We start from the raw sequence: 12,566 nt of genomic DNA, 5'->3' as shown, positions 1-12,566 counted from the left end.
ATTGCTCATTCAGAGCAATATCATGATGAGTGCAGATATTTAGTTATGAGGCCGAATTCTAAGTTGTGTATAGCACAACATGTGACGTTGTTGTAATGTGACGTTGTTGTAATGTAAGTTGATACAGAGCGAGATTGTGATACTTGCTAATGAACCAGGATAATTGCTCATCCAGAGTAGAATTATGTTGAGTGCAGATATGTAGTTATGAGGTGTAATTACTTGTTACATATTGCATGTTACCACATATGTATGTTGATGTAGTGAATGCTCATTCAGAGTGAGATTGTATAGAACACAACAGTTGCCAATGAATTATACCAACTAAAGTAGTCGTAAATTTAATATTGTAAAATGATGCATGACAATCTGATTGGATATTGTCTTGATTTACAAATGAGTTTTGTTTGTGTATCGACGCCAAGTGGAATTTGATGCTAAACCCACTCCAAAATGGCGCTCATCGTTAGTCTATGCCAAATACAGCTAAGTCCGCTGTCTATTATTATAATGAAATGCATATGCGTATGTGTGAATGTATAATAAAATGGCGCTATGTTTTCGGTAAACTTTGTGGTCGAGGAAGGCGTGAGCCAAAATGCGTCCTGCTTTTGTGTTGTAATAAATGGATGAATTCACCTGTCAGTGCGGCATCTTCTTTTTCTTGGAATTAGAAGCGCAAGCTGATATTGACTTGTGGACCCCCTGCCACGCTACAAGCCGCACCCGTACCAGAGTGCTCATTGCGCATCTCGGTGGACTGGAGCTTAAATGTATATCTATGTATATCTATATATATATATATATATATATAGATATATATATATATATATATATACATATATATATATATAGGAAGGTGGCCCCCCCTGAAGTGGAAGGCCAATGAGTCGCACTCGCTGCACAGGTTCAAAACCTTTTATTGAGAGCATTCGCAGGCAGGTGATTGATTCCGGGTAATCCTGACGCGTTTTGTTGACGGCAGTCAACTTCTTCAGAGGTCGGCCCAGTGAATAGAAAGCCGCGCGGGGTCACGAGAGTCCTTTATTGGCATGTCCGGCCCTCTAGTGGACACTCATAGGTGCTTGCTTGGCATGCTGGTATTCGTGGTTCCAAAGCCTTCCATGCACTAACTGCCCTGTTATTCAATGTCTCTCACTGGAACCGAAGGTGTCCAGTCGTGTAGCTCCTCGTTGCAGGCTTACTTTGAAAGTCTGCTGAAGAAACATGCCCCACTCTGATGCTAGGCGGCAGCCTGTTTTCCTTTATCCGTGTGACCGGGTGAGTTCAAGGTGTGTCCTTTGTATGCGGAAAACGCGGCGCTCTTGTTGTCGGTGCTTCACTCTGCGACAGGACACAGTCGTTGTATATAGGAAGGTGGCCCCCCCCTGAAGTGGAAGGCCAATGAGTCGCACTCGCTGCACAGGTTCAAAACCTTTTATTGAGAGCATTCGCAGGCAGGTGATTGATTCCGGGTAATCCTGACGCGTTTTGTTGACGGCAGTCAACTTCTTCAGAGGTCGGCCCAGTGAATAGAAAGCCGCGCGGGGTCACGAGAGTCCTTTATTGGCATGTCCGGCCCTCTAGTGGACACTCATAGGTGCTTGCTTGGCATGCTGGTATTCGTGGTTCCAAAGCCTTCCATGCACTAACTGCCCTGTTATTCAATGTCTCTCACTGGAACCGAAGGTGTCCAGTCGTGTAGCTCCTCGTCGCAGGCTTACTTTGAAAGTATGCTGAAGAAATAGATATATATATATATACACTTTATTTTGGTTAATTAATAAAGTTTCTTTTAAGAGTTTTCTATTTTTATTAAATTAACAGAGTTATGTTTCATATACTGTATATGTTTGAAGGAATTACTTTCCCTACTGTTGCATAGACTGGAGTGGAAAAAGTTAATTTTACCCCTCCAAAGCAGTGGCGGCTGGTAGAAATGGGGGGGGAGCTTGAAAAAATATTGAAAAAACACTTACCTCTTCCATCGTCTCTCCGCTTCTCTTCCTGACTCCGAGTCCAGAAGAAACAGGAAGTACACAGACTCCCCTAAGCCAATCACAAAGCTGCAGTGCAGAGTTGTGATTGGTCTGAGCACCGTGGCTTGGCAATCAGACAGGGACAGGGAGCCTGTGCACGTTCTCCACCCAGGTTGTGTATTTCAGCCTGGTGGAGAACATGCAAAGTGTGCATGACTGATTGGCCAGCCCAAGACGGCCGGCCAAACCATCATGCGCACATAAGTGCATGAACCACTCCTCTTCCCGGTGCCACCAACCCCGTTGTGCCCTAATCCAGCCTGCAGCAATGAAAAATAAAATGATAACATTATCATTTTTTTTTTTTACTTTTCCACTACTCTAAGAGCAGTGGAGCGATGCGCCTCTGTCTTTGCCGACGAGCTGCCCCTCCTCCAAAGTCCAACGCTTTCATCACTGTTGCATAGACTTGGGTGGAGAAGTGTGGCTCAGTGGTTAGAGGCGGCAGACCCGGAATCTGAGATCGACCGTGGACCAGGGTTCGATTCCCCGCCTCGGCGGGTCTCGGGCTCAAAATTCCACAGACTCGACAATTCTCGCTCCGGTGCCTACTCGAATCACGGGGTCATACTCTGCAACTCTGGGCAATAGCTTGCTTAATCTCCACTACGGCCCCTCGCGGCGGGATGCCTGGCTTTCACCTTGTGGACACCCTGCCGGGGTTTCTCACAGGGGAATACCAGGACGGGTTCCCTAAGCAAGCGTGGAGATGCCCCAGGGTAAGTCCTGCGCTATATAAGTTTCATACATTTACATTTACATTTACATTTACATAGACTGGGGAGGGAGAAGTAAATATTACCCCTCTAGAGTCCAGCGTTTTCCCTACTGTTGCACAGACTGGAGTGGGAATAATAAATTTTACCCCTCCGGGAGTCCAATGCTTTCCCTACTGTTGCACAGTTTGGAGTGGGAATAGCACATTTTACCACTCCGAATTCCAATGGTTTCCCTACTGTCGCAGAGACTCAGGTGGGAATAGTAAAGTTTACCCCTCCGGAGTTAAACTCTTCCCCTACTGTTACTTATTTTATTTATTTTATTTAAAAGGTTTATATAGCGCTGGCTAGACCCAAGGGTATCAGAGCGCTTTACAAGTTAGGTGATGACAAAAAAAATTGCAATATAACATTTGTGCAACAATGTAAAAAGCAGGACAATTTGAGCAATATACAAAGTTCAGTATTAACATAGGATTATAGATAAGAAATAACAATTGGACCATAGGCAGTATTGAATAGTAAGATTAGAGTGAATGTTAGGGGATGAGGGGAGTGGGAGTACAAAGTAGGGGGAACTGAGGGGGGAGATGGGGAGGGCGATAGCATGCGGAAGTAGGCGGTCGTTACAAGAGAACTCGAGGGGGGTAGGGTGGAAGTCAATGCAGGAGTGGTAAGAGGGGGGAAGTGAGTCAGGTATAATGTAGCGGAAACCTAGAACCGCAGGGGGCAGAATGTGGAACTCTGAAAAGGTGGCAATTATTAAGGACCCCAGTATTTGTTGAGAAGGTGTAGCTTAAGGTCTTTTTTTAAGCTGAGGTAGAAGGGGTTGCAACGCAGGTCTTTAGGGAGTGAGTTCCAGATAGTAGGTGCATTTCCAGTGAAAGAACGTGTTTGTTTAGATTTCTTTTTTAACAAGGGAGGGACTAGCGTAAGAGTATTAGAGCTCCTCATTTCTCTCGAGCAGCCCGCTTTGAGGAGTTTGTCTGCAAGATACACTGGGGTGTGTTGGTGAAGGGCTTTATGCGTAATGCAAGCGGTCTTATAGGAGGATGGGAAGCCATTTGAGGCTTTTAAAGGCGGGGGAGATGTGGTCGTACCGCTTACAATCAGTGATGAGCCTGGCTGCAAGGTTGAAGACTGACTTGATTGGGGCTAAGTGGACTTTCGGAGTTCCCAAGAAAATGGCATTGCAATAGTCCAATCTGGACAGCACCAGTGATTGAACGACTGATTTAAAGTCATCTGCGGGAATGAAGGGTTAGATTTTCTTAAGGTGATATAGAGTGAACAGAGCTCCTTTGGCCGCATTTTTTATGTGGGGGGTAAGATTGAGGTTCTGGTTGATGCTTATACCGAGGGATTTAACTGTGTTAGAAGTGGAAAGTTGAGAGCTTTAAGGTCAGAGATCCAGTGTTGAATGGGGAGTGGGTTGCCTTTAGGAGCGAGGAGAATGATTTCCGTTTTTTAGGGTTGAGTTTAAGGTGATTGTGGTGGAACCAGTGTTGAATCTTGTTTAGGGCATCATTGAGGTGCAGAATGTCAGCATGGGATTTGATCTTATAGTAGAGTTGGGTATCATCGGCATAGAGGTGGTAGTTGATTCCTGTTTGCTTAAGAATGACTCTGTTCTGTTTACTTAAGAATAAGTCAGACTCAGACAACTTGTCGAAACACCCACCTACTCCGCCGGTCACACGCTTGACCCCATCTTTTCTGCAAGCCCCCACGTCTCCTTCAACCATATCACCGAACTCCACTGGACCGACCACTGCTGCATCCACTTCACCTTCAAGAAACCCACCACGCACCACCGCACCCAACAGATGCCTCACCGCTGCTGGAGCAAAGTCACCGAAGACCAGCTAACCACCACCCTCGCCCAGAGCCCACCCGCCGACCATACCGACCCCAACACCGCCACCCGCAACCTCAGACAGTGGATCAACGACTGCGCCAACACCCTCGCCCCGATCAAGAAACCCTCCAACAATCATACCAACAAGAAAACCAGCTGGTTCACTGAAGGCCTCCGGGCCTCCAAGCAAACCTGCCGAAAGCTGGATAAGATCTGGCTCCGTGAACGAACACCGGACAGCCACGCCGCCCACAAGAATGCCACCCGCAGACAGCATCACCTCATCAGATTCGCCAAAAGGGCCTCCTTCAAAGACCGCCTAGACAACAACGCCCACAACAGCAAAGAGCTCTTCAACATTGTGAAGGAACTCTCCAACCCCAGCTCCAACACCAACGACGTCCCACCCTCGCAAGACCTGTGCGACTCGCTGGCCCCCTTCTTCCACCGCAAGATCACAGATATCCATGATAGTTTCAACGCCACGCCCGCCCAGACAATCACTGAGACCTCCGCCCCCATGACCACCATCCGCACCAACCGCTTGCTCTACTGGACCAACATCAACGACGATGAAACCATCAAGATCATGAACACCATCCACTCCGGATCTCCGTCAGATCCATGCCCACACCACATCTTCAACAAAGCCAGCACATCCATCGCACCCCATCTCCGGAAAGTCATCAACACCTCCTTCGAGACAGCAACCTTCCCGGAGAGCTGGAAGCACGTCGAGATCAACCCCTTACTCAAGAAACCCAAGGCGGACCCCAAGGACCTCAAGAACCTCCGGCCCATCTCCCTGCTCCCGTTCCCGGCAAAGGTCATCGAGAAGACCGTCAACGAACAACTGACAAGCTACCTCAAGGAGAACAACATATCGCTCCATCGCATCCAGAACGCCTCTGCACGCCTGGTCCTCGACATCCCTTGCCGCAGCCATATCACACCCAACCTGAGAGACCTGCACTGGCTCCGGATCAACAAGAGGATAACCTTCAAGCTCCTCACCCATGCACACAAGGCACTCCACAACACCGGACCAACGTACCTCGACAGACGACTCAGCTTCTACACCCCCACCCACCAGCTCCGCTCCGCCGACCTCGCCCTCGCTACAGTCCCCCGCTTCCGAAGAGCGACCTCAAGTGGCAGATCGTTCTCCCACCTCGCCGCCAAGACCTGGAACACCCTCCCCATCCACTTACGGCAGACCCAAGACCTGCTGACCTTCAGAAAACTCCTCAAGACCTGGCTTTTCGAGCAGTAGCAGCATTCCCCACCACAGCTCTTTGAGACCCTCACGGGTAAGTAGTGCGCTTTACAAATGATATGATTGATTGATTGATTGATTGAGGAGTACCATGAAGAGGTTGAATAGAGTAGGAGAGAGAATGGAACCCTGGGGACACCCAAGGAGACTGGCATAGGCTTAGAGAGGCAATCATTGATTTTAATTTGTTGGGTTCTGTGTTGGAAGGAGAAGGAGAACCATTTAAGGACCGGACCATTGAAGCCGAAACGATCTTTGAGGGTAAAACGGGAGTGGGAATAGTAAATGTTACTCTTCTGCAGTCCAAGGCTTTCCCTACTGTTGGAGAGACTTAAATGGGGATAGTAAATGTTACCTCCTCGAAGTCCATCGCTTTTCCTACTGTTTCAAAGAATGGAGTAGGAATAGTATATTTTACCCTTCCGAACTACAATGCTCTCCCTACCTTTGCACAGACTTGAGTGGGAATAAAATTGTTACTCCTTTGGGGTCCAACACTTTTCCAACGATTGCACAGACTGGAGTTGGACTAGTAATTGTTACCCCTCTGGAGTCCAGGGTTTTCCATACTGTTGTAGAGACTGGAGTGGGCATAGCAAATGTTGCCTTTCCGAAGTCCAAGGCTTTCTCTACTGTTGCCCATACAGGAGTGGGAAGAGTAATTGTTACCCCTCTGAACTCAAATGCTTTCCCTACTGTTGCACAGACTGGAGTGGGAATAGTGAATTGTACAACTCCGAAGTCCACCACTTTTCCTACTGTTACACAAACTGGAGTCAGAATAGTACATTTTTCCCTAAAAAGTCCAAAGCTTTCACAACTGTTCCAGAGACTCGATTGGGAATAGTAAATTTAACTTCCCAGAAAGCTGATGCTTTCACCACTGTTTCATAAACTGGAGTGGGAATAGTATATTTATGTTTCCCAGACATTAATAAACTGTCTTTTTCGGAATTATAGTTTTTATAATTAATTAATTCTGTAAGTTAGTTAATGCTTTGTAGTTGATTTGTTTATATATATATATATTCTTTTTATTTTTATTTTTATTTACAGTTATATGGTTGTTAAAGTAGTAAATCTGAAAAAAGAATCCAAAAAATGTAACATAACGTAGATATATATATATATCATAATAGTGTTGCATTATATATATATATATATATATATATATATATATATAAATATATATATATATATATATATGTGTGTGTGTGTGTGTGTGTGAGTGTGTATAAAACACACACATTAATGTTATAAGTTGAAATATTTAAAATTCACTATTTTAAAGTATATATATATATATAATATATATATTTAAAAAAAATGTATGTTTTAAACGATATTAGTGTAAAACAATATTTTTTCAATAGTTTTGTACTTCTATATTTTTGTCTCAATATTGTCAAAGATCGGGGGAGAGGGGGGGGGGAGAAAGCCTTTCACAGAAAGATTGTCACATAAATCCTCCCACTTTGAAGTCAGGGAAAAAAAGTAAACTTATAGTACACAGCCTGACATTTCCCTGCTGTCTTTGAATGCACAGCAATGTTACAAGATAACAAGATTTAAAAAAGGCCTGTTTACAGAAAGGGAGCACTCTGAAGAATACAGTAAATAAGGAATACAGTAAATAGGGAATGCTCCTTGCGAGGGACATCCTCAAGCTGGACAGCCTAAATGAAATAAAGACAGTAAAAAGAAAGCAAGAAAATGTGAGTTACCAAGCTCAAAGGTAAGCAGTGGGCGGAATGCATTCTCAAGGAAGCTTTCCGTATGTCCTCAAGATGTCTTAAGCAACCAGACAGCTGTGCTGCCGGGTAGACTTCGACCTAAAAACTCAGTGTAACCATTTATTTTGTATTGTGTGCTCAGCAGTACCCTCGAGATATCTACTGTTTTAATTTCATTGTATTACAGTTTCAAAAGGCTCTTCAGACTTTCCTTGGTTAAAAAAGATGTAGTACATAAGTAGTACAGTTGTGTAGGAAACGGAGGATAAAGCGCCCACAGCTGATATCTGTGAAAGAACTAAAGATCACAGGTTCCAATTACAGCAGAGAGGACTGAGTCTTTCATCCTTCCTAGGACCATAAAGACGGGTAAAAGCTACATCTACTACTTAAACTGATACTAACTTGCAAAACGGTGGAAGCTGTGCTATCTAAACAATTTGTTTATATTATAACTATGTTATAGTACATTCGTAAGTACCACTTTTCAACCTTTCCTGGGTGTCATACAGGATTCCTTAACAATGAATACAAGCCAGTTTATTTAATATCACTTCGGCTACTTTGTCTGGCATTTGTGTACATTGCTAAGCTGTCTAAGAAAGGAAATCATATATAAGAACATTATGCTTTCCAACACTAGTTCATGTGATCTTGAGATGTAACCGTCCCCTATCAATTGTAGGGTCCCTCGACAAATTCTGCACGAGGTATCCATCTTTTAAGTTTTACACCTCTGGCTCCATGCTATTGCCCTGGGTTTGGGGCCTTCGGAAAATACGACAATGTCAGAGCTTGGAGAGCTTTCACTGGCCCCGTCTTGTTGCAAGTCTTCGCTATAAGATCACTTGTCTTTCCTCTACGGCTAATAATTTAGAAAAAGCACAAAAACGGGCAATCTTTCGAGGTTCCTGTCAGCCCAAAGTCTTCCTTTCCTTAAGCCAGAAAAGCTTCCAAGAAAGTTAAAACGTGCAATCCATCTTCTCAGGCCGTGCTGCACACCGGTGGGATTGTCCATCACCTTCCTTATGCCTGGAGCCCCTGCTAGCATTTCATCATGTTTGGCAACCCTGCTTTTCAACCTTCTTTTTCACCCTAATGGTTTAAGATCAGCTGCTTTTTCACTCTTTAGGGCAAGGCATTTTTATTGATATTGTTTTGATTCTCTGTGTGCTCTTAAGCGTTTTTGTTAGGTCTACGGATGCTAAAAGGTTTGTTTTCTTTGTTGTGTCCATGAAAGATATGTATTTTAAAGTACAGAGCTTCGATGTCAGCTGGTTTTCTTGGCAGTTCATAAGAGAGATGAATAAAATAAAAAATACTAGCAGACTGATTCAACACACACGCCCATGCTCTGGCATCTCTCAGCACTGAAACTGGCTGCAATTGTCAACATGCTGCCCAGTGTTTTGTAAAGCACAGCAATACTGTGCATCACAGCTTCCATGTTGCATTCCAGTACTCGACACCTACTTACTATTAGTAGGCACATCATACGATTTTGATTCTGTTTGGGTATAAATCTTATTGCGAGAGTAAAAAAACACAGTGAACAGACAGAAAGCAAGCCGCTGTTTATGTCAAAGGGATTCTGCACTATTTGTTTTGTGCGAATTGCTTACCAGCATGCATCCAAAAATGAAGGCAAGGGCGCATTTCATGCTAAAAAAAACAAAGGCGCTTAGCATTTTGGATTGGCATGCGTCATAAATTTGCGTCTGATTTGGGGAATTTGGAATAATTTTGGCAAAGGGAACTAGGCGAATTTTCTGCATGCCTAATAAATACAGCCTTTAAACGTTAGTATTCTGTGGCGTTATGGTTGCCCATAATCCCTATTTATTGACGTTGACAGTTTCCCAAATGTATACCCAGATTAAGCTCACAAGGTCTCAAGAGAAACCATATCAGAAAGAGAACCTCTCAGCGTTTATTCACTTAATACTATAATCAGGGAAATATTTTAATGTGAGCAGCAAAGGAGGATCTGCCAAAAATGGATGAACAACCCTCCTCGCTGCGATGGGGTCTGCCATGGTCCAGGGATAACGCTGACAAAAATAATGGAGCTCTGTGACCCCAGCTGCAGTGTCCGGTCCACCACGACATACAGTGGACGGCACCTCAGAAAGCACGGTGGACTTTCTTAGGCAGCTGAGAATTGTATCTCTAACATGCTGAGGAAACATCTGCAACATGTTAGGAAGTAAAGACTTGTGGGCACTGATAACACATCCCCATCATGGCATACATTGCCAGTGGATGCACTCTTCCACCCAACAAAGATACATCCAGGCTTTCTACCAGAGGATCCCACCCGTTGCGCGGATATTTGTTGCCATGCTCTAATAACTGTGTAACTTTTGTAACAATGTAACCTGCAACTATGGTCTGATACTCATGTGAAGCACTCCGATATATCTGGGTCTAGCCAGCGCTATATAAACCCTTTATAATAAAAAAATATATATTTCGGGAGAACCCTCTGCTACCATATAAGAGAACTCAAAGTGCGGACAAATGTCTATCACCAATGTGGAAGCGCATGTTCATCCGTCATACTGGGGTAGATCACCCGAAACCCCTCTACAAGCTGAAACAAAGCAACAGACACGGCCTGCAGTGGGAGGAAATGCAGGGCGGTGACAGGGGGAGGGGCAGGGTGGGGGGTAGTAATGTATGGATTACGGAGTTTTACAGGTAAGTAAACATTTAAATAAATAAAACGAATTTCGTGGAGTACACTACATCCCAAAAAGCGATGCAGTGCGCGCAACTAAATTCGTTTTATTTATTTAAATGTTTACTTACCTGTAAAACTCCGTAATCCATACATTACTACCCCCCACCCTGCCCCCCCCCCCACGTCACCTCCCTGCATTCCCTCCCACTGCCGGCCGTGGCTGCAAAGCAATGTGTGCTGTCACCTTTAAAGATGGCGGCAGCTGCTTCCTCAGTTCTCTGGCATGACGGAGGAGCTATGCATGGACATCAGAGCATGCGCGCTGTTCCATGCATTATTCTGGATGCCCGTTCAGAGAGGGAAAACGTGCTTTAAAGAACCTGTTGTATTGGCACAGATGTTTGGTGAGAGAAGCTTCATCGTCGAGATAATAAGAAAATATATCAATACTTTTTGTGAGGGTGTCAGTTCTAAGGGAGCAATAGGAGTCAAAAGGTTTCAAAACTACCCTTTTAAATTGACAATCCATTTTTATTTTATGACACACACGATTTCCACATATTTTCAGGGAAGGAATAAAGTAAAACAAATGAGTGAATAATAATATTGCATTGTAGTTGCATTTAATTAGTGCCTCATACCTTAGTGAACTGCAATACTGGGAGGGCGGCACACTGCCCAGTAGGTTGTGCTTGGTTCGAAGGATGTTGGTTTGTAGTGTGGAGGTGCTTTAGAGTAATGGGTGATGAACAGGAGGTTCTCTTACCGTGCCACATATCACTGACCTTCATCGTGTGGTGGAGCAAGGAGTAATATTGTTATGTCTGATTGGAAGGGTGTTCATACTAGTGAGGAGTGCCTCTCAGAGGCGTAACACAGAGCCCTATGGCACTGGGGTGGGGGCCCAAGCCTTCAGGGGGCCCCCAAGCCTTAATGGGGCCCGACTCAGCCACTGGCAATGTATATCTGTGCGATATGAGATATATGCGGGCCTCTCATCACACTGTGCATGGGGGCCCCACCATTTTGCGGTGCACCACTGCAACCTCTACGGGAAGGTGGTTTGTTGTTGTGTGTGATAAGTGGTAAATTGCTCGTCTTGTGATGCTTTGATAGTGAAACTGTGTTTATGGCTGAAGTGGGGTGAAGCAGAGTGAGAGATAGTTGCAGTTGATTTGCCTGGTATCTTTGCGAAGTTCCACCTCTTGAGTGGGTATGGCGCCGAGATAGCCTACTCTTCTTGAGTGTGCAATTGGATCTGTTTATTGATTGGTGCGACCTTTATCTGTCTTAGTTGGGTCAAATCACTACCTTATCCCTGAAATCCAAATGTTCTTGGCTATTCCTTGTTTCTTTGGAAAGTGAGGTTCTGCAGACGTGTTTTTTTCATGTAGAGGGGGCATGCACAGCCGAGGTGCCAGTCAAGAGGAGAGGGTTTTGTTTTGGGAGCATTTTTGGCGGTTTAGTCAAATGAAAGTTCAGCCCCTGAAACATTAACTCCACACAGCCTTTACTCTGTAGTCTTTGCCACACACAAATACTAGGCAGGTAACTGACTTTAATAGGTTTTTACCTTCCCCCGGTGTCCTTTACCATGCATTGCTTTACTCCACAGGAAAATACATAAATGTTTTTTAAATAACATTATTGTAATTTTGGTTTTAAGGGGGCTAAGGTGTGGGTAGAAGTAATACGGATAAGGGTGATTTGGGGGGACAGGGGAAAGGAAGAGGCCAATGGCATGAGGGTGAGTTTAGGGTTAAGAAGTGGGTAGATCTGAAAGGAGGTAAAGGTGATTTTAGGGTAAAGGGATGCTTAGAGGTAAAAGAGGCAAGGGGAAATTTAGGGTTTAGGGGAGGGTAGAGGTAAAGGAGGTAAGGGTAGTTTAAGAGTTTGGGGTGGGTAGAGATAGGATGATTCTAGACTTAAGAGATGGGAAGAGGTAATGGAGGGGTAAGGGTGGATTTAGGGTTAAGGAGTGGGCAGATTAGGGTTTGTTAGGGCAGGGGCCAGCAAACAAAGAGCGGATTAAAAAATAGGATGGGCTTGAAGGGAGTTCTCCCGAAATATGCGCAAAAAAGGGGGTCAGCTTGGGAGGATCATCCTCTAACAGTGTGTGTGTGTTTTTTTTACCTAGTAGTGGTTTCACTGGGTAGTTATGGTTAGGATTTCGTTTCCATAGGAAATTAAGTTTTTCTGTTGCTAAAAACATTGGTGCTGTTTGATGAATCGCTACGAAACTTTCCGAAAAGTGCTAC

General features: G+C 44.6%; 1 protein-coding gene across 1 annotated transcript in view; it reads right to left on the bottom strand.

Annotated features, from left to right (window-relative positions):
• The window catches only part of ATRNL1 (attractin like 1), a 2,439,979-nt gene that overhangs the window by 914,456 nt on the left and 1,512,957 nt on the right, over window positions 1-12,566 (bottom strand). The gene's annotated exons all lie outside the window — the stretch shown is intronic.

The sequence above is a fragment of the Lissotriton helveticus genome, chromosome 5_1 (genome assembly GCF_964261635.1).
Source record: "Lissotriton helveticus chromosome 5_1, aLisHel1.1, whole genome shotgun sequence".
In the NCBI taxonomy this organism is placed as follows: Eukaryota; Metazoa; Chordata; class Amphibia; order Caudata; family Salamandridae; genus Lissotriton; species Lissotriton helveticus.
This window is presented reverse-complemented; position numbering and strand designations above follow the sequence as displayed.